We start from the raw sequence: 26,032 nt of genomic DNA on the forward strand, positions 1-26,032 counted from the left end.
GATACAATTAGGATCCAGGTTAGCCATGCTTTGCCCAAGCAGCGCCCGGCCATATAACAGATCCCATCTCGATGACATCTAACCGGCTTACTAGCATTTTTGGGATCAAAGTTAGAACAAACTGAGAACTGCTTCCAGTAATGATATTTGTGTTAAGTTTACAATTGGATTATTAGTAAACCCCTAAACAGCAACCCTTCGTACGGTAATTTTATCTTTGAACAGAAGCTGTGGCCATTTTTCAAAGAGATCTCTTTGTAGTTTATTTCCATTGACCGAACAGCAAAACTTAATATCAACACAATTCCTAAAAAGCGTTTTAGATGAAGGAAACGCGACAAATCGAACGATGAAGTATCAATTAAACATTCACTAGCCGCTTATTTGGCATCATTCGGTGTATTGTGGCATGGTTGGTTCTTTATTGACGATGCTTCCACATTGTGAATATCTTCGGGAGACCTCTGCCCTAGTCCGTCTAATAAAGTTCCAAGTTCCAAGCCCAACGTCAATGTAATCGCTTGAGTGTTCACTAGAAAAAGCACAAAAAATGGTGTCAACCCAGAACCCCGTTCCTTGTGGGGTCCTATCGTTACCTTTTTAACCGTTGGGTTGCGTGCGCGGGACGAGAGAAAAAAAAACTCCCACAGATAAAGAGGACCCGCTCCGCGGACCACTAAGAGGAGGCGACCTGTGTCGAAATTATCAACCATTTGGCGAGTTTGCAGCCGGAACGGCCGGGCCGCCGTTCGTGATGCAAACCCATTTTGATTTTGATCATTTTTATGTTTCACCATCACAGGGCGCGCGCAACGGTTGGGCACCGTTCCAACCGCGATGGGTTCATCGGTCGCTGGTCCCGGGGTCCGATCATTTCTGCTGCCCACCGCGCACCGGCAAGCGGAAGGGCACCGGCCAAGTTGGGCAACCATTTTCTAAGCGATTTTTATTCGACGATAATTGCACTTAATAGTTTTCACCCTGGTGCGCCGCGGCGCGCGTGCCTGGGAGTTTGGGTGCGCGGAGCTTATGCTGCTGCTCGTCGAACCCGGCGAGCGGCGGTGGCCCCGGTTTTCCGGTCAGATGGGCCCCCCGATACCGGCGGACGGTGGTTGGCGACAGCGCATAAAATAGTGCAGATAGGTTTTTGTGTGCCAGTTTTGCTTTGTGCGCCCGCCGAACGCCTTGTGTTTCTTCTAATATTCTATCACTTCCTTTCCTTTTTGAGGAACGGCGCCCTGGAGTCCCGGCCCGGGTTGCTTTGTTTGTTGGAAGGAACATAATTTCCTTCCCAGATCCTAGACGGCAACATCGACGACGGCCACTTTCTTCACTTTATCGCACGAATCGCCCAGCGAAGGTCCCACGAATGGCGCAACGCGGCCCGTCGAAGGGCGCCTCGACTGGAAGTGCTCTGGAAACTGTGGTGAAGGTTGGTGGGTTAAAAAAGGCTGCTGTTGTGAAAGTCCGCCACCACGACGCGGCACAAACCCACCCACCCACACGCGCGGTCACGGAGCAAAATTACTTTATTTTGCGATAACAGGGCCCCCGGGAGGGTGCGGTACTGGGTGCGGTGTCGCTGCCCCGCCCGGTCAGCCAGGACACACGTAACCGAAGCTGGCCACTTAGTACATTCGGTCCGTGGGTGTGATTTATACAAAACTCCTTCCCGACACACGCGCGCCTACTGAGAGAGTGTGACAATTTCTGCGACCCGTCCGGCGTTCGTGGCGTAGCTGGCTGAAAGTGAAAACGGGTTACTTGGATGCGCATCGCAACTTGGATCAACTCATTACGTTGATTTAATTGAAATAAAAACCAAATCGTCCAGAAGCAACATAAAATGGGACGTAAAAAGGAAAATGGCTTAACTTGCGTATCCAGCAGCAGCAGCAGCATCAGGAGCAGCAGGAGCACCACAAACAATGGCTCCGGTTACGAAACCCCCCACAACGATCCGGCTTAATCTGGCGACGGTTTGTATAATGCAACAGTGATTCGTCCGGCCGGGCGATGGACCCTCCGGCCGGGAGGTTATCTGGGTCCGACTTTTGCGACGCGCCAGGGGATTAAAATATTGCCGCTTTACGACCGCTTGTATGCGATGGGCCCCCCTCCCGCAACAGAGCGCGGGCCAGGGAAATAAGTCATAATCGTGGGAAACTTTCGGATTTCATCGGTGGCCGTGGCCGTCGCCGCCGCCGTGAGCCGTGGGTTTTCCTTCGCGCCGACGACGGGGTGGCTGGCATGTCAATGAAGCGATGGAAATGTTTCGCTTTCACTCGCTGCTGCTGTCCGGAGAGGATCACGTGGTGGTCCCGGACCACTGGTCCCGGATTGGAGACACTGAATTTAAATTTCTCTGTGCCACCGTGGCACACGGATTGGTGAAGTGCAAAAAAATGGGTTTTTGCGTTTGGAAATTATTCACATCCACGGGAATGAATGCGAATGGCAAATGATAGTAGGGAAAGCGCAACATGCTTCTTGTCTTTAGGTTGATAACCATTTTTCTTTGTTTGGGAACTAAAGCACATCGATTCGGAAGGGTTCTAGGGATGGTTTCTTAGTGCTTTAAATGATTTCCATTATGATAATCTAATTCTAATGTTCCTTCCTACATGAGAAAATATATTTCTCTAACCTAAGCTGTACTAACGCTTGTGCCAACTTTTTGTTTTAGACAATTTTCGCTTTGAATATCATAAAAATCCTTATTTCAATCATTTTTAGGTAAAGCATCGTTGTTGGTGAATCATCGGCCCATCATCAGTCGGGCCCATGCGAGGTGTTCGGGATCAAAATGGAAGCTAGATTTTTTTAGCTATTAACATTACGGTCACATGAGCCGACGTGGTGCGTAGTTTGCTAGTTTTTTTTTCTCGTGTGCTGCTGATCACTTCTGTGCAGTTATTACAAAGGTTTCATTTATTACGAAGGTAGCCGAAAGAACGTCCTACATCCGCGAAAGGACCCGGTAACTGTACCTAAATCACCCCAACACAATTTACTGGACTCGCAATCGGAGGCTCAATTATGACTTCGATTTGACTTCGAGGTCTCTCGCGTTGGTCACGCCTCGCACCACCCGACGCCACCAGCGAGAGCGACAAAACAAAGGTTGACAACAAAACACACTGCGGAAGAGAATGTACAAATAAATTGATCCCCGCAACGAAGGCGCAAACAAATTCATAATCGATTGTTGCGGCCGGGAAGAAGCGGGGAAAAAACCTCGGGGACCAAGACGACCCAAGATAGAGGCAGGGCTTGGGCCATGTCTTGGGCGCAGCAGCAGCAATTTGATTAAATTACTCATCATGTTTTTCGTGCCGGGCCGGGGAAAGACATTAGAAGTCCTTCTCTTCTCGGGGGTTTTTTTTTCTTCTTTCATTGCTGTTGTCGTTGTGGTTTGCCACGCTGCTGCCATTTGGCTGTTTGGAGCATTACCGAAGCCCATTGTGGTGGTTGGACAATTGGGTCAGCGCAATTATCATCATCAGCGGCGCGGAGTGAGCTATCGCGCGGGCTACGCGCTCGATTGCCATTGTTTCGACCGCGCGCAATGTGTTTATCACGTGGCGCGATGCGATGCGATGGGTAATTTGTGTGTGGTCCGGGGTGCTTCCAATGTTCCGATAAATCACGCCGCACACCACGGCACCGCGTGTTTGTGTGAGGCCAATTTCCAATGTTGCCAATAATGCCGCCGGAGAAGCCACCGAAATGTAATTACGCTTTGTGCCACGCACGGTGTGCCAGGGCCAGGTTGGCCACCTGCCATCGGGACCAATCATCGCAGCATATTGCAGCATGGCCCGTCGGATGGACATAACGGAGTGAGATGTGCGCTCATCTTATGGACCGATAATTAAATTCCCCCAATTTGGGGTGCCTAATTATCTAAAACGAAAACCTTTCCACGACGAAAACCTTTCGAGCAGCAGTAGCGGCGGCCTCAGGTTCTTAAAAGTAGCGAAATTCCGCGTCAAATTTGCTCCTCTTGCCGTGCCGTGTGCGTCTTTTGCAGGAAGCATCTTGTTGTGTGTGTTTTTGGGCGGAAAATAATACTTAAAGCCTTCTTCGAATAGAACGGTCCGAGGTCCGAAATGCCCCCGAAGGTAAACGCCAATAATCGCACCGCCATCGGGGGAATCGTGGATGGAAATTATTAAATCCCTAATCATCGTGGCGTATCGTGTTGCGTCCGGAGGCCATTAAATCGGATTAAAAGTCTATTAAGAAGTCGCCTGCGCCACTGCGTCAGACCCCGCGGTCAGGAGGAAGCAATCGCGCACACACATGTAGAGGGTCTCCCAAACGGATCTAACGGTTTGGGAATTGCCAAAATGCACCGTTTTCGACCGCAGCCACCGCGGGTTCTTTGCGTTGCACAATTACGACGTACGGCGGTTCTGGGGCTGGGTAAATATTGTTTATGGCATATTTATTCACAAACAGAAATAATCTATCGCCCGATTTTGGGTCCATCCCGGGCGGACGTTCCCCCCGTTTGGGACTGGTCAGCCTCTTGGGCTGGGTTCGAATCGGACAACAACGGAAAGAAAAGGCAGTAGAGTCAATCGGGTCGGGCCACCACCGTGCAAGGGAGTGCCTGCTACCGGCTGTGTGTGTGTGTGTCGCACAAAGCCTTCTGGAGGCTAATTTCTTTCTGGCAAAAAAGGCCCTGGATAATAGGCCCGCGCGCTGAGCGGCCCCATCACCGGGGGATAAATCATTTTAATCGCTTTTCGGTTCCGTTACCGCGCCGCGCGCGCACACGCAGCCAGTTGCCTCTTACCGATAGCGCAGCTTGAAAGTCATCGCGACACTCGCGGGCTTCGATCCGGCGGCGGCCGACAGGAACTGTAACGAGAGAGAACCGAGAGAGAGATATATTACAATTTAGATAGTGAAAATTGGGCTAAACAATCGGCATCGCGGTAGTCGCTGAGGCGGTGGGGATGATTTAGTGTGACGGTTTTCAACGGCGGTGCCCAGCATTCACGGCGAACCCGGTGGCCGCGCGGATGACGCGGGGGGCCTTAAACATGATTTATGTTTTGCCTATGGAGGTTGGAATCTGTCGCCAAAAAACGGCTGCTGCGATAGAAAAGGAAGCGCTGCCCCCGCTGCGTGTTTCTTCACATCAAAGCAAGCAATCCCGGGGGATTGCCGAAAATAAGAAGCCGGCCGGCCGGCCGGTAGGGAAACGGATAAATCTTGTAAACGGCTGTGAAACACGTTTCTTCTCGTCTTAATCATGTGCGTTCGGTTGATTAAAATACATTTTGAATTAAATTAATTTAAAATTCTGCCCCGGGCCATCATTATAACATGGCGATTACGGGGCCCTCCCGGGACCAGTAGTAGAACCACCCGCAGCCCATTTGTGACACATGTTGAATGTTTGTTTACACTGTGGTACGTTTTGCTATTTCTGTCTTTTTTACATTAATTTTTTCGCTACCTACGAATTCACATTTTGACCTTTTTCACAGCTAAACCTTCTCAACGTCGGTGGAACGGTTTGTCCGCCTTTATGCCTGGCCCATCGCCGTGAAAAGAAAGAATGCTTCTCTCATGCTTCTTCTGAATTGCGCCTTCCATAATGGCCCCAGGTGTCCACTGGAGTTGTTAATATACAGCGCGAAAGTGATCAATATATTTTAACTATTTCGAGATGTTCCGACTCAACCGAGTTGGATTGGTGGCAAATAGTGCAACGTCTCTCAGTATGGCTGGACTTCTGTTGAAATTGAATAGAGCAAGTTGTGCATGGATAGTACACACAGTACATGACAGTATTTATGAGAATAAGCATCGTTATGATGTCACGAGTGCGTTAGTCCGTTTATTGATTCAGTGCCTAGTGTTTGCCAAATTCAGCTCCAAAAGAAAGGCCTACTTGAAAGGAATGCCAAGAAGTGAAAGATCTTTTGACGAAAAATCGGCAGCGTGGCGTATCATTGAATTGGCTAAGAGAAAGACAATCGTTGCTATGGGCAACGACACCTTCCCCATTAGTGCTTAGAGACGCATTCGGAGTTGTCAGACGGTCGTCTTATGGGTCGAATGTCCCAGCATTCTTAATTGTACAGAAGAATTGTATTGCAATTTAACTAAATACATTCTAGGAAAGGTTTTTAGAATGATACGGATGCAGAGGGAATGAAACTCTTTGCCCGATCTTGGTGACAGCAGCAGAAACCGTTGCCGGGGCGAGCAGATGCCGCGTGCCAATTCCCAGGATCCGAAACCTGGGAATCCGCAACCCTAGGTTCGAATCCCGTGGAACGGAGCGGACGGCTTTGTGCTCAATAAGGCATTGCGGTAATGATTTCTCTCCGGCGGCGGCAACACAGCCCCACCACAGCGTCACCGATTCCTGTCACCATCCGGCCGGTCGGTCGGCGATCGTGGCCACTGAAATGACAGCGCCCATCCCGCGCCTAGAACCCATTCTAAGCTCGTCCTGGTGCACGAAGCGCCGAGGGTAATTATTGACCCACACGCAGCACGGACCGGACTACTGCTAGGAGCCGACGACCAGGACACGGAATCCCACGGCGGCGGCTGCGGCGGCCGGTGTTGGTGTTTGTTTGCCTTTTTGCTTAATTTGAAAAGTAAAATAAAAACACCCAGAAATCGGACGTAGAGAGAGAGAGAGAGAGAGGGCGAAAGCGGGGACAGTTCTACATGGCCACACCACCACAGCATGACCACGCGAACCCGCGACCGGCTAGCAGCAGCGACGCCCTACGCGCCGCATCCCGCGCCGATCGTAAATTATCCTATCAAATTGACAATTTGACAAATGATCGTGAAGGTTGAATGCAGTTCGTCGCCGCCGCCGCAGCCACCGCCACTGACGGGCCACCCTTCCGGTTCCGGAGCTGGCGTGCACCCTGTCGCGTTGACAGATGCACCCCTCGACCCCGCGCCGTCGTCATTGTGCTGGCTGCGGCGGCGTTGGCGGCTTGCGCTTTTAGTTGCGCATCGTCGCTTTCGCACGCGGTTCGCGTTTCGCGGTTTCTTTTTAATTTCTTTTCGTCCGTCCCTGTCCGTTTGTTCGGCCTGACTTTTTTCGGCCGCACGGAGAAGGAGCTACATGCCTCTTCCGGCCGTCATCTGTGTGTGTGTGTGTGCTGTGCGTTGTGTTTGTTGTCACTGTCACTGAGTGCCGCAACGGCAACGTCATAGGGTTCGCGCGGTCGCGTTTGTATACGCTTTGCGGTCCTTTACGCTGCGCGCCTCTTTTCGGGCCGGCATCTCGGTGTCTTTTGAGGGGACCCCGACCTCCGGTCCATGTGTCCTTCTTCCTTATCGCAGCGTGCGCAAAAAAAACGCGGGACGAGGCCGAAGATGCTGATCTTAATCGCGTGTCGCGCCACGGCCACGCAGGACTTCTCGCGCCTGCGCTCGGGACACACTGTGTGTGTGTTTGAGAGAAATGAATTGTCTCTGTGTGCTGGCCGGCTGGGGGGCGGTGTGGAGGATACCCTTTTTGTCGTCGGTGTATCTCGGAGATCGGATTACAATGCGCGCGCGCGCGCCAACCCCGCTGGGAGATGGGCGACGCATTTTTCAACTGGATTCCTGGCCTGGAAGGACACCACCAGCGGACCGGGCGATGGCCCCCCGTGCGGGTGCTCTCCGCTGGAGGACAAAAGAGGCCGTCCGGATGGGGGGTGAGCATAACGGGAGGGCCACGCGCAGCAACATAATTATGCGTTTGCGATTTGAAAATGTCACGCTACTGTCATTATCCTTTTATAGTGTTCATCAACATTCTTTCGCGGCGGCGGTGGCGGCCGGCGACCCTGTGTCGCGCTGGTGGACCTATTCCGACGGCGGGAGCGGCGGGCCCCGCTTTAAGATTGGGCCAGTGGCCAGCTGTGGTACCCTTTTTCTGATGCTCCTCATTCTTTTCGCTTCCGTTTTTGGTCCTTTCTAGCCACACGAAACGTTTGGCATGCAAATGTTTTTAAATGATTCAAACTTTCTAACGATCGAACCAAAGGGTTGTTGGAAATTAGAACAAAAAGGTTCTCGACGAGGACAATGATCTGCCTTTCCTTGGTTCTATTTATTGTTCGCTTAATAAATAGTAAGTAGTTGAGGATGAGGTACCCTCACGGATCTCACTGTGCGAAAAAGAAACAATGTTCCACATTCGAACATTTAATTTAATAAAAAGTTAATTATTTACGTTATATCCTCCTAAAGCCGCATCCGTATCGCCGTCTTTTAACGGTCTTTGGCTCAGTCTAGTGAGCGTCCAGAAGGAAGCATTTTTCAATTAAAAACTCCTCAAAGGATGGTTATGCTCTCTACCCTGACCAGAATCGCTCTCCTGGTCTGGTCCATCGTTGGGTTGTGATTAAAATTTAATATTTAATGCGATGGTGGCACTCCGTTTTACAAACCTTCCTTCCGGCCGGCCGGCCGGGCGGCGTTTGTGGATTTAGGCGTTCTATTTTTAGGCACGAGACGGTGGAACAAGACGGATGACGCGTTCATTCTAGTTCACCGAAAAGACAAATGATCATCATTACCACCCCGGGGGAAGAATCGCGAGAACCCCCGCGAAAGCCGAAAGCGATGTGTTTTATCTAATTGAGACATTTAAAAAGGGAAATGAAACGAATCGAAGCAGCCCAGCCATAGGCACCGGTGCGCGCCCAGGCAGTGGCCGACCGTGACGGGATGGCGGGAGGACCGGGGCCATGCACTGGCCGGAAAATTAATCCAATTATCTCTAATAAATAAACCATTCTGACAGCTCGCCCGACTCGTCCGGTCTGGGAGTATCGGGGGGGCGCTAGGAGGGAGCGGTGCGTTAGAGCTTTCGGTGCTCTTTCTGTCTCTCGCTCTCTCGAAAGAGAGCCGGGAATCCAGCTTTTGGTGATCAAAAACAAAAACCCACGAAATACACGAACCGCGCATTCCGTTCCGTTTCTGAATCACGATAAGGAGCAAAAACGTCGTGATCGGTTTGACTTGCGCCGACCGCCCGGTCAGGGTCCGGTGCTTCCGGTGCTTCGAATACGAGCCGCGCCCGGAAGTGGTCCTAAAATTCTTCTTCGGGTGGTCTCCGGGAGGCATTCAATTGTGGCAAGTGGGGTGGGGCCATTTATTATCGGCGCATCATTTGCATTAAGTGAGCCATTCTGTGGGTCAGCCTGTTAGACTATCGCCGCCGGCCGTCGTGAGAGACTACCCGAGTTTTCCGAACCAATTTCCCCCGTTTTCCGACCGCGGTGGCCGTGCGGCGGTACGAAAAATATGTGCGACACTTACTAGACTATTAACTTTTAGACTTCGGCGGATTGTGCGCGCCGTCGTAACTCAAAACGTCACTGTCACCGCCGGTCCGTGGCGGTTCCTTTTTTCGTTTGCCTCTCCTCCCCTGTGGCCGTCAGACTTTGCTGGAATGTCGTATCTCGATTTCGCGCCGTTAATCCCTCGTTCCGCGGCATCCGGTGAAACCGATTGACCTAATGGGCTGATCGGGTGTTGGATAAGGGCCGGATTCGCCTTTAGCCTTTACATTCACCCTCGCACACCGTGTGTCCCTCACCTCCCCGACAGAAAGCAGATACCTTGACGGCTCGTTTTGAGTGTGAATCTCTCCCTGTGCCGGCCACGGCCCGCTGCGCTGCGTTTACGAAATTTGGCCCTCTTTTCTGGCCGTTAATGCTCATTTTTGTCGGTGCAACAAGATCGCCATCGCTCAGAGAGCCTAAGAAGAGAGATCTGTCCGCCGCCCGGGTGGCCGTACCGGGGCACACACTGGGGGCGCACCGGGCTGTGGCGGGCAAATGAACGATAAATCATTCCGAAAGTGCTAATGAAATTAATTACCGCGGCCGCACCACGTCCGCTTGGCGAAATTTGCCCAGCTCAGACCGGCACAGAATATCGTATGTCCTTTGCGCGTGAACGTCTTTTGCATCAGTTGCGCGCCCAGCACCGGTGACAGTTTTATGCAACGTCACATAAGTCACCGGAGTGGCCTTCTCAGCGTTCAAGTTACTTTACCCGTAAAGTTAAGTTACGTTCAACGTCCGACGGCTCTTAATTTCTAATTCCCTTTCCGGCAGAGCAGTTGAATGTACCAGAGCCAAGACTCGAGATTGGGCGTTCAAAAATGTGTGTCAAGTTGAATGAAGAAGTTACGTAACAGTAAAAATCCAACACAGAGGTTGTTTTACAAAAAAGTTGCGCCAAACATTTTCTTATCACAGCATCGCCGCCTTAATGCCGACTCCCAGAGCCGGACCGCCGTTGGACCGTTACGACGGTGAAGTATTTGATTGAATTAATTTAATTACTCGATTGTTGCGCGTAGTTCTGGCCGTTGGTCAGTCAACCTGTTGTTTTTTGCTTGTTTCTGGGACATCAACAAAACCATGAATTGACCGCCGGGTGTAGGACCAAATGAATTTTCGGTCACTCCGTGCCGCGGGGTCCCCCACTGTAATTAATGCGCAAAGATGATTTCACGGAACTTTTGATAGCGCGATTCTGACGTTTCTCGCCAGTGCGCTGATTAGGAGTGATTAGAAGTGGGGCCCTCTAAATGGAAGGCGCAATGGAAATAATAGAATGTTTGTAAATCGGGTTGGCTATTGGATGGACAGCGTAAAGCATGATAAACAATGAAGAAGAAAGCAAATGTAGAGCAACGAGCAACAACGGGCACCATGTCTGGATTGGTTTTGGGAATTGTACCGCCGTACCGTGTATTTGAGAGAATGTCAAAATCACATCGCCCGGTTCCAACAGGCGGCTGTCACTGCTGTGAGGGGCTAATAAGCTTTTAATGGTCCTATGGGCACGCTTTTGTAGGCAGCATAATTTTCTGATTAATTTATTTTAACATCTAAATCGTTTGCACACAATACACACCACCAAATCTTGATCGTTTCAGGGTGCCGTTTGGAGGTGTTTGCAGTAAAGCATCGGCGGCCGCCAGTAGATGGGAGCGCTGCAAAAGATCGGGCTGTCAGATTCAAGTCACAGCAGCCTGCCAGATGCGCGGTCGTCCGGTATGCCACGCAACACACCTGAGCGCAGTTTATGATTAAAGATTTCCTACGCCTGATTAGTGACGCAACCGGCAACGAAGCCTACTTTTTCTCCGTCCACGAAGCTGTCGCTGCGGCTGCTGCAGCACAATCATCATCTCCTGGCTAGCAGTAATCGGACACACGCGGTCGGGCAGCGGAATTGACGCATTTCGCGAGGACCACATTTCCTACGGCACCATAAATCGCTGCGGTAATCGTGGCGGCCCGCTGCTTTCGATCGCTATCAGAACAGTCCCCGGTTCGGGTTCAGAGAAAAATTATACCCGTTGCACCGTGCATGCGCGAGAGAGAGAAAGAGCTGCACCGATGATAATCGAAAGAGAACCGGTGACAACAATTATCGTTTTGACGTTTAACGCAGGCTGCGATTGGAGCGCTTTCGAAGTGGCATTTTATGTCACATTTTTTTGCTCTCCTGGTGTTTAGCAACGTCTGCAACTTTCGTTAGCTGGGCCCGGTTTGGGGCACAGTTATAAAAGACTAACTGTTCTTGGCGCGCGTCGCTACGCCTCATTTCATCATCATTTCTCGTTTCAGAGAATCGGGCTTCCCGATGACGTATCCGATCGGCTTCTCTTCCCGCTTCTCGTTGGATACATGTCAATACTCGCGCAAGGTGTTTTTGGCTCAAACTGCTCGAAAACAACCCGAATTATACTGAATTGCGTTACGTTGCGTTTGAGATAGAAAGATGAAAAATCGATTTACTGGCAGTTGCTACAGTTCTCACGAAGAGCGGTGCGCCACGGAAAAAGGCCCTTCCGATAAGGAACGTCCTAAATCAACACACTTGCTAATGCAAACACCCGAAAAGAGTAACTTTGACGTGGCAACATTCCTAAAGACGATTACCCTTTCCTCTGTCACTTCTTTTTTGTAGCCTCTGTCGTACTCCCGACAGTTCTGTGCCTGCTACCGATTGAAGGCCGATTGTTGACACCGTCGCATTTTAAGATTAGCATCTACATTTGAAGAGTTAACATTCGCCCGGCAGGACTATGTTTTCTGATATACTCGTCACGATTACCACATGTGGTGCTTTCGTAACGAGCGGACGGTTCGTTTGGCTCACTGGCTGGCCATTGTCTCATTGGCCTGCCAGATGGTGTCCCAGTTTGCAAATGTCATCCTGCTGATTGTGTGATTTATGGTGTAGTTGGTGTCCTGAACATGCTGTTTCGAGGCGCTTAGTCCCCTGCGCTGTGGAATGTACTAAAACCCATGTCCCGCCGCGGCCCAACTAACCTGCTAATAAATACTAAAAAGGCATTGACAAGGTTGTGGGCCCCTGTGTATCGTTTGTTCCATTCATCCATGCTGGGCTAACGTGTTCTGAGAGCGGCACTCGGATTTGGACCACTCCGGTAAAAGGCTCCGCTGTTTGCGAAAACCATTTGGAGCGCAAGAGAGTTTGAAAAGGTTACACTTGTTTGACAAGGACACTCCGGGCACTAGGGGTACTCCGTTGGAAATAATGAGGCTACCAGAAGGAGTTTGTCCCATTAGACAAGAAAACCAACATTAATGGCAAACTATTGTAAGATACCACGGAAAAAAACTTAGCTATTAATATGTATGAGTTGAGAAAGGAAACCTAGAGAGCAAACCGAGGACGATTTTATCACCTAATGGTGGCTGTAGTCACCCAAAAAAGTCCGGAAACCAAGACAAAACATCGCCCCACATCGTCTCGCGAGTGTGAAAGTGCGAATCAACAACCAAGCAAATGGCATTAAACCAACATTAAAAAGCAATAAACCGAGCCGCAAGCAGTCAACCCGAAAATGGTCAATTTTGCATAGAAAATCGATTCCCCACTTACTGGTCAGTAGTGGGGACGCCGCCGGGCTGTAGCTGGCTTGGACAAATGTTTGACGCCGGTTCACGGGAGCCGGCCTAATGGAATTTGGCCGGCTTTCGGCTTGGTCCGCTTCGGTGCTGAGAAGGCGCTGGTGTCGCTGCCGCCGTGTGGATAAGCAGATCGGTGTCAACACCCGAAAATGGAACGATCGAACCCCGAGCGATTCGAGAGGCGACTCGTGCGCCTGAATGTAAAGCGGAAATAGTGTCACAGCCACAACAACGACGGACCACCACAGGCCGGTTGCAATTTGCGTTGAGCCGGAGGTAAGACCCGTTGCTGGACCCGTTGGCCACCAACAGTGGGGGGGCTTCCGTCAGTTCGCCTGTGTGATCTGGTTATTTCCTCTCGTTTTGCACAGGAACACGCGGACCAGGAGCCCTGGCGCAGAATATTACTATCAAGCTCACACCAGTTGCGGGGCCAATTGCCACGTCGTCGGCCGGGCCGTGCCGGGAATGCAAAGATTTCCAGAGGGTCACCACCAAGTCGAACCTCGATCGTGGGGAGATATTCCTAAAACAGCGACTCGCCGTTGTTGTTGCACCCTCGGCTCGAAACGGTGTCAAGCAGTACGTGGCCGCGGCTCTGTCCGGGTACAGCGCCCGAAGAAGGTGACTCCTCTCTCTCAAGTTGGCGATCGTGGGGCGAAGTATCGGGCGCGTCCCCCTGGGGGGGAGAGATTTATGGATCATTACACAGCTGGAGTCAGCCAGCCAGCCAGCCAGCATGCTACCTTCCCAACAATGGTGTCTGGCCCCGTGGTACCGCCGGCAACAGCTGCCTATTTGTGGCCCCGGAGCCCGGAGTGTCTGCAGCTAGATTTAGTCGGTGCCACTAACCCAGGCGTTAGCTTCTCATTAGCGATCGAATCGAGTTGCGGTGCGAGCCTCTCGGATGATTGTTGGGCAGCGCACAAATCGAACTGCTCGAACTCGGTTGGGTTGACGGAAGCCGCCGCAGTGGTGTGTGTGTGTCAATCACCGAGAGAGCGTGTACTTGCGTACCAATTTCTAGCGACGACGGGTTCAATTCGGTTCGCATGACTCTTTTTTCCATTCGCGACGCCGCCTGGTGGCGGCTAATGGTTCCGCCGCCGGTCCCAACGTCGGAGGCAGGGCTGTGTAGACAGGCGTTGCGTTACGTTCGCACTGCCGGCGCATTACGCAAGCTCGCGCGCAACGCAGTACTTAAAATGCGATAGCAGGGGCCACGCGGCCACGAAAATGTGGCGCGCCACATCGATGCGCGCCCCTGATAGTGATTGATCACAGTCGAGGCAACGAGGTAATTGAGCGGAGTTACGGGCCTGCTACACTGTCACAAATGCCCGACCCGGGCAACGGTAGGCCGACTTTTTGGCGACTTCTCGGGGGCGACTCAGTTTGGGACAGACTGGCAAGCCAATCGGTGACAGCTGTCACGCCGCCGTAGAAAGGCTCGTGGAGCCTCTCATTTTGGGCAGCCCGCGACAAACTCCCTGCAAATCGGAGGACGCCATTAAATATGGCTTCATGGTGCAGATCGGATCGCAGATCGTAGCAATGGGACCCCGCTCTCTGGGGAGCGTGTGACAAACTGTGTGAAACTGCTGAGCCGACCTCAGCAACTCACACAAGGAGTACATCGCGCGCAGACACACATTGGACACAAATTCCTAGACATTCCAGAGCGCAGTCTCCGCAAAGTTGGCCCCCCGGTAGAGAGTCTTCGGCGCAGAAACGTCACTAATGCGCGCTACTTTCGAATGGTTCAGCGTGGCGACGTTCCCCGGACAGTTCCGTTCATCGGAACACAGAATTTCCATTGATCAAAACGAAAAACAACGATCGAATTGCGGTGAATGCCTGTGTGCTGTGCTGATCAAACTCAATTTCCTTAATCGTCTCGCCGTTTTGCATAGCATTTTGGAACCTGCCAAAGATTTCGGAGATCCGTGCCAGACGTCCCTTGGCGCGGTGGAGTGCGCGGCCGTGCCGACCGCTATCGCTTCGCCTGAATGTGCTTCTCATTTCGAGCTCGCCTCGCCCGGTGGGCAAAATTTGGAATGGCCGGCCAAAATCAACCGTTTCGATTTTCCGGCTTCGCTACCGACAACCAGCATCGATCGGCGTACCAAATGACTGGAAACTGGAACTGACGGACTGAACTCTGCACTCTCGAGCAGCATGATGATGATGGGCGCGCGCCCCGCGGCCCATTGCTCGAATTCGGACATCTCCGCGAGCCAACCACCCCAAAAAGTGGCCGGTAGCCGTGCTGCGCTGCCTGCCTGTGCCACAGGAAACAAATATGTGTTAATTAGCAACCCAATTAGTGTACGTTAGCGAGGTCTTAGATGTGCGTGTGTGTGTGCGCTTTGGAAAAGTGTTTTTCGGACGATGACTTTCCCACTTAAATACCGACCCCACCGCGGGCGGGCGGCTACTGACGGGCCGCCCCCCGGCATGATCGAATTGCCGAGACAGGCATAACGCACGAGAAAGTGGCTTCATCGGCGGTGGTGGTGGCGGACTTGGGTCTGTGTTGGCGGATCCCCACATGACGCTGACCGTAGGCCACCACCACCACCGGTTGTTCTGCCGGCCCGGAGAGTGGCCGCCGGATTTCACAGATTCCACACTCGCTCGCCTCAACCGGTTATTTGCAAAGTGGTCACTTCCGTCGGAAGAAAGTGGTGTTCTCTGTCCCTCGCTCTCTTTCTTCCACATACACACACAAACACTCTCGTAAAACAATAACGCACCCAACGGCAATCGCTTGGCACGGCACCGAAAAGAAAGGGCTATTAAGGGGTAGCCCCAGTTAACAAGCGAGCGAGCGTCTGACGTAGCAAATGAAGGAACATCAGGCCGGGGTGGAGAAGAGTGTCATTACTCCTCAGAGGTATTGTTTGTGGTCGTAGTTGGGTCTCGATGCTACGGAATGGCACAATATGAGAGATTCTCCATCTGAAGGAATTCGGCAGTTTAGCCATTGGTTAACTGCTGGGAAGTAAAATCGAATTTTCAATGATTACTAGATCGTACTGGAGATCTGTTGACAGGTTCTTCTCCTTTTTCGAATTTTCACTGGAAATTAGACCAGTGTGGCGATCAGCTGAAAGAAATGGCCGACTTCTCAGATTTAGATTTAGGTACCGTCTGTTTTAAGTCTTTTTACACGTAGGAATTTTCCCGTTAATCCCGATATTTGTTAGCTAAATGAATACTGCCTGAATCAGGATCTACTTCCATTGGTTTTTTCGGTTCACCAAAGCTATGGAACCAACCCCTGGCCTCGTCGAATTCAATTGAGCTCCGGAGCCAGTGATTGGTAGTGGGGTCTGTTCCCAAATACAGCCCGAAGTTGTCGGTCCACTTAACCCGCATCTATTCTCGGAAATCTACAAACCTAGCCCTAGATGCGGGACCTGAGATACCTAACCCCCAACTTCTTGAGCCTGTCATTTCAATAAGCATTCATTGGACCACAAGGGACCACAACGAACCCTTGTGCCTGCGGAACCGATTTTCCTTCCCGACATAATTACCATTTTTTTCCCAAGGAAGCGAAAAGCTTCCCCAAAGCTTGCGTTTGTTGTTTGCGCAGAGTTCGAAACACAATCGCCCCGCCACGATCAATATTCTTTAACGGCCCAAATCATGCCATGCCCCGAACCGGGGACAGACCGGAGTCGGCCGGTGGTGTCTAATGTCCCCCGACCGACCAAACATCGGCCCGTGCAAGTGCAATAAAGTCATGTTCCGACCGAAACCGTCGCGCGCACCGCCGTTCCATTAGCGTGACCGGTGTCGTTAGTGTTGCAAGCAGCATTCAGTCGGCCCATTCCGTGAGATGCTTGTCTTGCGACCCGACCCATTCCGTTCCCGCAAGAACGCGGTTCCGTGGCGGCCATTTTCCGGGGTTGTTATCCGGGTTACGTTTTGTGTCTGAATGTGCGCGCGCACGCTTTTTTATGTTGCCCTCGTTGCCGCAGCTTGGTTTGGGACGGTTTACGACCGTGCCGTGCCGTGACATGTCGTTCCGAGCGAATCCGGACATCGGGCACCGGCTCGGTCAACCTGGCACACCCCTCACCGGAGAGGCTTCGTCGGCGGTGAGTATTATTCAACGCAACGCAAGAATTAGCACTAGTGTATTACGTTAATTATTAACATAAATTTTGCATTCTATTTCAGGCGCGGCTGCCGAGCTCGAGTCGAGCCCCATCGGAAGTGGGATTGATGCGGCGATGCGGCCTGTCTATTACCCAGGCCCCCGGTAGAAATGTAAATATCGCCAACCATTAGCAGCCGAATGAATGCGAACCGAAGGGATCGGAGAAAAAAAAAACGGACCATTCCGAAACCTGCTCGTGGAGTATGTTTTCTCTAGCGCCATTACGCACCTCCGGACACGACAATTGCACACTCTCGCGGCAGGACAAACCGGTGGCGGGCACCACCACCACCATTACCGGCCACAGCGCATTCGGTTCGCGTGAGCTCACCGCGCGCGCGCAAAGTGTAGAAATAATTTTATTAGTTTTATTGCCGCGGCCAACCAGTGGAAGGCTGTTACGCACCAAACACACGGAGAACCGGAACAGCGTGCGATAGGCCGCTCCGGTCGAGGTGCAGGAGGCGTGCATTAAACAAAGAATCAATGCAACGGACAGGCCGGCAGAATGCGCGTGGTGGCTCCTTCAATTTAATCATTAAGCCAGCAGCCTGCCTGTGAAAATGTGCAATTGCACACCGGTTCGCGACGGCTGTGGATGTGTGGTTTGATGGTTACGCCGAGTTGCCCACAGGAAGCCAAAGAACACCGCGGGAAGAGAAGGAAGGCCCCAGAGAAGAGTGGGAGTCTTGTGGATGGTCTCTGAGAGGCAGAGTGCGCACCCTTGTTCTAGCGCGATGTTCCCATTTAGATCAGGCCAGCCCCGGTGCGTCATTACGCGGCGGGTGGATCGGTGGGTTTGCCGGGTCGGGTGGCGAGTGTGTAATAAAAATATTAAATTTATGAAGTGTGGTAAGTTTCGCCACCACGACCACCACAGCCACACCATAAAGACGCCTCGGTGTCGTTTAAATAAATAGCCTTAATTTTAAGTGCTATGATTAAGGTTCCTCTCCTCTGCGGCCCCGGGTGCGAAAGTGCAAAACAAGAGCCACGGCGAGCCATGGCCGGGATGACCCAGGACGCGGGCCGGGCTGGGGCCAGCGAGCGAGTGTGGAGGCTGTAATGTAATAAAGTAAATATTTGCTCACGACGCGCATCCACGACGTCGACCGCACGATGGATGTGTGAAGTGAGACGGATCTACGGGCCCGTCCTGTAGGGGCCCCTTAAGACGAAGAGGATGATGCTGATGATGATGGTGGTGGTCAGCGGTCCGTGGACCGTCCAGTCCCGCCGGTACCGGGGTCCGCGTCATAAAATTTCATTAACGCAGACGCAACAGACAGTCGATCACGTAATTGAACGGCGCACCGGGGAGAGGCACGACGCACGACGAGGTGTTGCTTTTGAGAGCAGTTAACGATATTGTTACTATCGTCCAGAGTGTCAGATAAATAAACACACAACCCAGGCCCGTCCGGGCAGCTTTTAATGGGCTCCCCTTCTTTTCCGGGCGATTGCTACGAGAAGAACCTGTTAGGCCCCGATTTAGCGCTTCGCCAAACACTTCGCCCGAATAGAATTTCTGTTGCAAATATTTACTTTTTCCGGGTGTGCGTGTCTTTAGGTGTGACTTTTCGTGATGCTTTTCCTAGTTTACCCAACCCTCTCAGTCATCATACAATTAAAGACACTCCGTGCCGCACGCCGGTGAAATCGAGTCTTTTGATGCACCACGCCACACCGGGCATTAAGTGATTAAGGACCGCGGATTGGACGCCCGGCTAATCCCGGTGCTTATTGCGACGCCCCACACACACACACGTGATTAAGTGAAAGTGAGGTGCGAGTCAGGTGCCAATTTCGAACTGCAACCGGCACTTAGCGCGCCCCGCGCGGGATAAGTAGATTAGTTGCGGTTGCGCACAATTACGGCTCTCGGGTTTTTTTAATCCGTTTCTAATGCAACGTTTCAGAGAGAAATGGCAAGCGAATCCAGCGGCCCAAGATTGCCCACAAGACGATTGTGGGAAGTGCTCTCCTCCATTCACACCGCTCTGGATGCAGCTGCATAAGGGTAATTCGCAAATTATCTGTGTGATCTGTTCGATGGTATCAACAAAAAATAAATGGCGTCTTTGTTGAATTACAGGTCGCTCTCAGCCTTGTGGGAGCCTCTTCCAGCCCAGTTCGATTGTAGGATCAGAAAACATGAAACCATAACTAGTGTAATTGATCGAGCGTATCACACACCCCGTGGTCCCGGTGGACCTGTAACCATCATCACCTTCGAGTGAGGCGTGTGAGAAATGGTGCCAGGGCTCCCCCTCACTGGACGTGCTGGGTAAGGTTAGGACAAATACGGAAACCACATCAACCACCGCTAACCAACTCCCTGTCTCTGTCTCTCTCAGCTTCCGTTCTACGTGCGGACACTGGATCGTTCTCGCGTTAGTGGCCCCAGGTGCGGTACCAAGAACACGGTCGACGAAATGACACACCGCGACGGTGGCATTGACCATCGCTGGCAAAGATGCAACGCACCGGGGGGAATGCATTCGATTCGAATTTCTCATCCGCTCGTGCGCCACCTCACGGGACTGTGTCTCGATCGATTCGCGGTCACAACATTGTATGCGCACCAATCATTAACGTTGCATTGCAGCAGCAGCAGAGGGCATGGGGCTCTCGGGCCCGTGGAACTCCATCGATAGCCCCGATGATGCGTAGAAGGGCCGCCGCAAGTTGGTCAACTCGAGAGGCATCTCTGGGCTGGTGGTAGGGGAAACGGCGGACTCGCTGAAACGAAGACCAGATGGCAGACACACATGAGAGAGTGTGTAATTGCGAAATTGTAACCAACCGGCGGGAGACCAGGAGGGAGACCGGGGCTCTGTTACTGGCACCCATTCACGCTACGCGCGAAGAGAAAGAAGACACGGTGCACGCTTCCGGTAACCTGGACCGTCCGGCCACATACACACACGTGTGAGTCTCCTGAAAGTGAGCTCCGAAATAGCCATTACCCCGTTTAGCCCCGTTTCCTGATGCACCAGCACCGCGTTTAGACGACGACGGCGATCGGCAGAAACACTTGCCCTGCAGGCAGACAGGACAGGGCAGGCCCCCTGCAATCACTGCGTGTGCTGCCTACGCAAAGCACATTCCTTTCGGGCGGCCAATTGGGCCGGTGCAGCGTAAAGAAAGGAAATGTGGCGCGCCAACGAGCACAGCGCCGCTCTGCAACGACTCTGCGAAGAGTTTGCCCATTTTCGACCTCGCAGCCATCCGACCGTCTTTGGAGCTTCCTCGGCAAGTGTGTCGAAGTTGTCAACGGAACGGAGCAGAGCGCGATAATAATGTCTCCGAAAAGGTAGCCCTGGAAAGTGGCGTAGTTCGTGGCTGGCTAATGAGGCGCAGATATGCGAGAAGACACACGCGACCATTCGGGGCACAGAATTGGGTTGCGGCCCGCGGGCAGAACTAGTGTCCGTCCGTGTTATTCACTTGATAGTTTGTAGCACAACCGGACGACGGGCTGTAGGTTAGGGCTGTACACTTGAGTAGAGTGTGCCTCGTAACATTCTTCCAGAGTTAGGACTATACGGAATGATGCCGGATACTAATGGTCTGCAATTAGAAAAAGGAAATATAGGACCAAAAACAACGGAAAAACCAAAGCTAATGCGCTGTATTATACTGCTGTAGGCGAAAAGTAAGGGGAAGCAGTTTTCTTTGATTATCGTGGCGCATTACGCATTCCCTCCACGCATGGCCAAACTGTCAACGACGAAAACTATTTATGGCTTGTGCGTCGTTTGCGTAATGCGGAGACACGGATACTTGGTTCAACTTTCTCGTGTCGTTTTTGCATCACATTTCGGTGATCGTTTCGTGATCATTTTGGCACAAACCCAGACCCAAATCGTTCCACAATAACCGCAGTCGCGACGATCGCGACTTAGCACCGTGTGACTTCCGATCATTCGCTAAACTCCAGAGGCCGGCACGTGGAGAACCGTTTTGAATTTATAAAAGAGACTAGCAGTTCCCGGCGCCCGTCGGCTCGCCTCATCGCATCCTCATTTCTCGATTAGGGGCGTTTCAAAGGACTTCCTGGGGATGTATCCGATCGGCTTTCCTTCCCGCTTCTCGTTGGATACATGTCAAAACTCAGCATTAGCTGTTTTTGGTTCAAATTGATTGAAAACTGCTCTAGTTTTTCTGACATTTACCCAGATTTTGTACGGGAGACGAAGAATCTATGGTAATGGCATAAATTTAGAAAGATTTGTCGACTCATAAGCGAATTTCTGATACCTTTTGGCCGCAGTAGTATGGGGTTTCAATGTTCAATGTTTGTCAAGATTGCCGGACATTTTAAGAGACGAAATCGCTAGAAACAGCTTCTAAGAGCCGTTTAAATGTTTGCCCTACATTGTACCGGTGTTGTTTTCAGTCACAACTCCGGCTCATCAGCCACCAGCCGCCGGTTTGTTCGGAGAATTATTTCCAATCATGAGAACATACTCTCGAGGTCATTATAAAGTCGCTTCGGAGTCCGTAGTACACAGATGCTGCTGCTGTAACTGCTGCTGGGAGCCACCGCTGAGAGCTGCCAGCAATCAATCGCTCGTCACCGCAACCGGCCAGGGGCTTCTAATGCTCTTAGAGCGTGGAGGTTGTTGTCAGCTGAATGCGACTTTTGGTTACGTTTGAGGGGGGCCCCCTCTTGTGCGTGCCTTCATTCTCGATCCTCGTTTTGCGGTGAAGTTTTGCTATGGCCCCCGCGGAACAGTTCCCGCGGTGTGCAACAATGTTGCAGTCGCATTAAACGCCACACGATGGATGGATGAAAGGAGGACCCCCTCTTGCATTTGTTGGAGAAAGCAAACACACGAAGGGCAAATTTTTAATGCGGTTACGCCGAACGGTGCCGGTGTCGGCCCCAGATCAAATGTGAATGCGAAATACACCCCCCGGCCAGCGATGGGCGCCGGTCGGGCCACGAAAACTGTCAATTAGAAGGCGAGTTGAGGGAAAGCCAAGAAGCGGCCACGTGTTTCGGTGCTGGGTGGTATGAACCGCCCGACAGTTTCGATTACAACGTCGTTGTCACCCGGTCCCGGTGTTAAAAGCACATAAATTGCTCGGCCTCGGATTTTTAATCATTTCGACGCCATCCACAACCCGTGGGTCCCCGCGAAAGGTGTTCCGTTTTATGCAACAAGAATTATGTGATTTTTTGATCGATAATGTCCCCCTTGTGTGCCACGGGGTTCGGGCGGGATTGGTTTCATGCGTGCAGGTGGCGCACGTGGAAAATTGCATGCCAACCCATCAGAGGGCCAGGGCCGGCCAGGCTCTGTCTCTCTCTCTCTCTCTCGGGGTTGCGATCGAATTACAGTTTACGTGCGCCACACGCGCGACAAAGGTGTGAATGAGGTGCAAATTGGGGAATTTGTGTTTTCCTTTCACGACTTCGCGTCCAGCGCGAGGCTCGGGATTTAGCAAACTAATTGCCACCTTATCGACGGGGCTTAGACGCGGCATGGCATTGAGCGGGGGGTTTGTAACTGTGAAGCTGTTTATTAGCCGTTGTGGCGCTGCTGGCCTAATGAAATGCTAAAACTGGAACCCACTGTAACCCGCGCCCGACCGACACGATACACGAGTCAATTAGTGGCCGCGTCGGGGATTGCATTTGGTAGGAGTGCAATCGAAAAGTGGATCCCGCACACACGCGCCGCAGTTAATGGCCGCTTCCGCCGGGCTATTCAGGGCACCGCAAAGTTTAATCAATTATTCATCAATCGGCCGGTGCGCGGGGCTACACCAGTACACCACGCGTTCGAGAAAGCGTTCCACGGGTCACCCCGGGACTTCCGCGTTAATGAGCGGCACAAAATCGAAAGCGAAATGTGCTGGCCGTCGTCGACGTCGTCGCCGGCGCCGCCGGGTGAACCTATAATTAGCGATGGCACTGTATTTAGCTAATGAGCGTCAGGTGTGTCAGGGTAGTCAGCGAGCGAGCGAGAGGCCGTGTTGGCATTTTAAACCAACAATTTTTTGACCGGACAGATCGGGCTGCAGCCTCCGAAACCCGTGTGTGTATGTGTCATGTCGATCAGGTCGACAGATCAATTGATCTTCGTGAGGCCACTCAATCATCGCGGTTCAAGGAACTCACGCACGCAAGAGATGAGTTCCTCAGACGGCGAGTGAGAGCGAAGATCACCGCCGAAGATCACGCCGCTTGGCCGTCGGGGCCGTAACCTAATCTTGCCCCGAAAGGTGTCTTTTTATTAGGCTTTATTAGCGTGCGCCGTTATCCGACGTTTTCTTGTGTTGGGCGTGTGCGCTTTAATCTCTGGCCTCGGTCGCCTGGGAGGCTGCGTTTTGTTTTCTTCTGTTTCCACTTTTTTGCACCCAAAGCCGATCGTAAAAGTCACTCGTGAGGGGTTATGTTAACTCTTTCCCTTTCCTTCTCTCTCTGTCTCGTTCGAAATTCTTCCACATTTAATCGGAAACCTATCGATGACCACCGCCCCGAAATTTCACCGAATACGCCGCGATTAATGTGGGTTTGCTTTCTTGGGCCTGTTGGCTTTTTTTTGGGTTGGAATATTTTTTTACCCCAAAATCGGTTGTTTTCGATCGGGGACGGCGAAAGGGAATAAATTAGCCACGACGCCGCTTCCTGTGTCCGGCACACCTTTTGACGGACGTAATCTGGTTTTCACCTTTTTTTTTTTTGGCGGGAGGCTCTCGGTACCGGCGGATCGGGGACATAATCCCCCCGCACCACCCGGGAATGTGAGTGCTGGTCGTTTGGTTGAGTAAGCTAATAAAGCTGTACCTAAGTCCCGGGGCACACACACCGGGCACACGTGTGGCGTGAAGTGAATGAAGCAGTCACAACGCAAAATTCATCATCATAAAATACGTGGCCACCCACCGCTAGCTGGTGGTGGCCTGACCTCCACCACACACCAGAATCGCCGTCCCCGCCGTCGCCGGGGGATGTTAATTTCCCTAAGCACCCCCGTCGCCGCGGATCTATGGGAGTCATATTTTACGATTCGATGCCACATTAAGTCCTTAATCGACTTACTATCGTGCGGCGCAGATGGACCCGTCGCCTATGGTCGCTGGTGTGGCCCCTAATGACGTTCATCGATTCCGAACCCATCGATTCATTACCTGATTGGCCATATCCTCGTTATGCGATCAACCCCGCGTGGCTGTGTGTGTGTGTCCGGCCCGGTGACAAATGACACCAATAGCGGTAATAACTGGCCAACAATGAGGAATCGGAGGGATTTGGAAAATTGCTCCCTAATCACCGCGTAGTTAATCATCGTCCATTCCGCCCGATGATACCCCGGTCCCATCCCTACGGGGAGTGCTGCTGCTGCTGCTGCGGCAGGTTGATGCTGATACGGACCGCGCCTGAATGCGCTTTAATGCGGAGCCCTAGACCCGGGATTCTATGTGGCACGGCGGACGGGCGGACGGGTGCACATTCTGGCACAGGATTCTCGCCACCGAATCGTCATCTCGCCCGCCCCGGTCGACGCTCGCTCTGAAGAAAACTGCGACCAAAGCAACCATCGCTTCTCGGCGTGCGTTTATAGGCGAGAAGCGAACGATCGGAGTTGGCCGGAGAGGCGCACACTGGAACTGGATTCTTTTGACACGTACACACACACACACACACACACACACACACACACACGCACGGTGTGTGTGGAGAGTGGATGTGGGTGTAATCCATCCGTGTTCCTGTCCCCCCAGCGCATACGACTCCCACATGTCATTATGGGGGGTTATTTATTTATTTTTTATGTTTTGACTTGTGGAGGTCTCCACGGCCAATCCCCGCGGGGGGGGGGGGTTCCTGTCCCCCCAGCGCATACGACTCCCACATGTCATTATGGGGGGTTATTTATTTATTTTTTATGTTTTGACTTGTGGAGGTCTCCACGGCCAATCCCCGCTCCCCCCCCCCCCCCCCCCCACCACCACGGTCTGGGCCACCGCGCCAGATGGTGCGTGTGTGGTGCTGGCTCACGCATGAACGGTGTGTGTGCAACTTGTGGCACAAGAACCGGATAGATAGAATGAGAGAACGAGAGGCACAGGACCGTGAGAGAGAGAGAGAGAGCAAGAAGTCCATTTGGATGATCCGGCATCGGCCCCGAGGTGTGAGGTCTATTGGTTACTGCTTAATTAAAATTGCCACCAGTCCACCCGATGGGGCGCTGGAGCAGGATTCCGAACTGGTGGAACCCCTCCAGCTCTCTCTCTCTCTGTCTCTCTCACTCATATCTTTGATAAATACTGCGATAAAAGAGTGTTTTGTTTGCGACGGGGGGGATTGGGAAAATTGGATACTACATTATCGGCCATTTTGTTTGACGCGGATTCCGGGAATGTAATCGGTCCGTGTTCCTCAAAGCTTAACATTTGTGCACTTTTCTTTCGGCTTTTTAACACCATTTCAAAAAGCCTCAAGTTTCGAGTTAATCGAGGGGAGATGTTTATTGTTTTGCATGTATTTTCAAAAAATGGCTCCATATGATCTTTGGCATTTAATTTTCCGGTTTCTTTTTTAGTTAAAATTAAAGCGAAAAAGGACACAGTAAAATATTTTACCTTAGCCAGATTTTCTTTGACCGTTTCAATTGGCAGCAAGCACAACATATTTTTATGTTCTCAGTCTACTGCGATTCCATACCCAGCATTGCCTACAGTCAACTGCAGCTTCAAATAAAAATCAACTTTAAATTAAATTATAGCAAAGGTTCTGTCGATTCGCGGCCATATTCGGTTCGCGCCATAAATTACAATTTTTGAACAAAGTCAATTCGATCATCACAATCCCAGCTTCCCACCAGAAACACTCTTCGCAAGCTCTGTGGAGGTTATTTCAACAATTTTGCCCCAAACAGGCATCGTTCGGCGG

Source organism: Anopheles cruzii, chromosome 3 (assembly GCF_943734635.1).
Source record: "Anopheles cruzii chromosome 3, idAnoCruzAS_RS32_06, whole genome shotgun sequence".
NCBI lineage: Eukaryota > Metazoa > Arthropoda > Insecta > Diptera > Culicidae > Anopheles > Anopheles cruzii.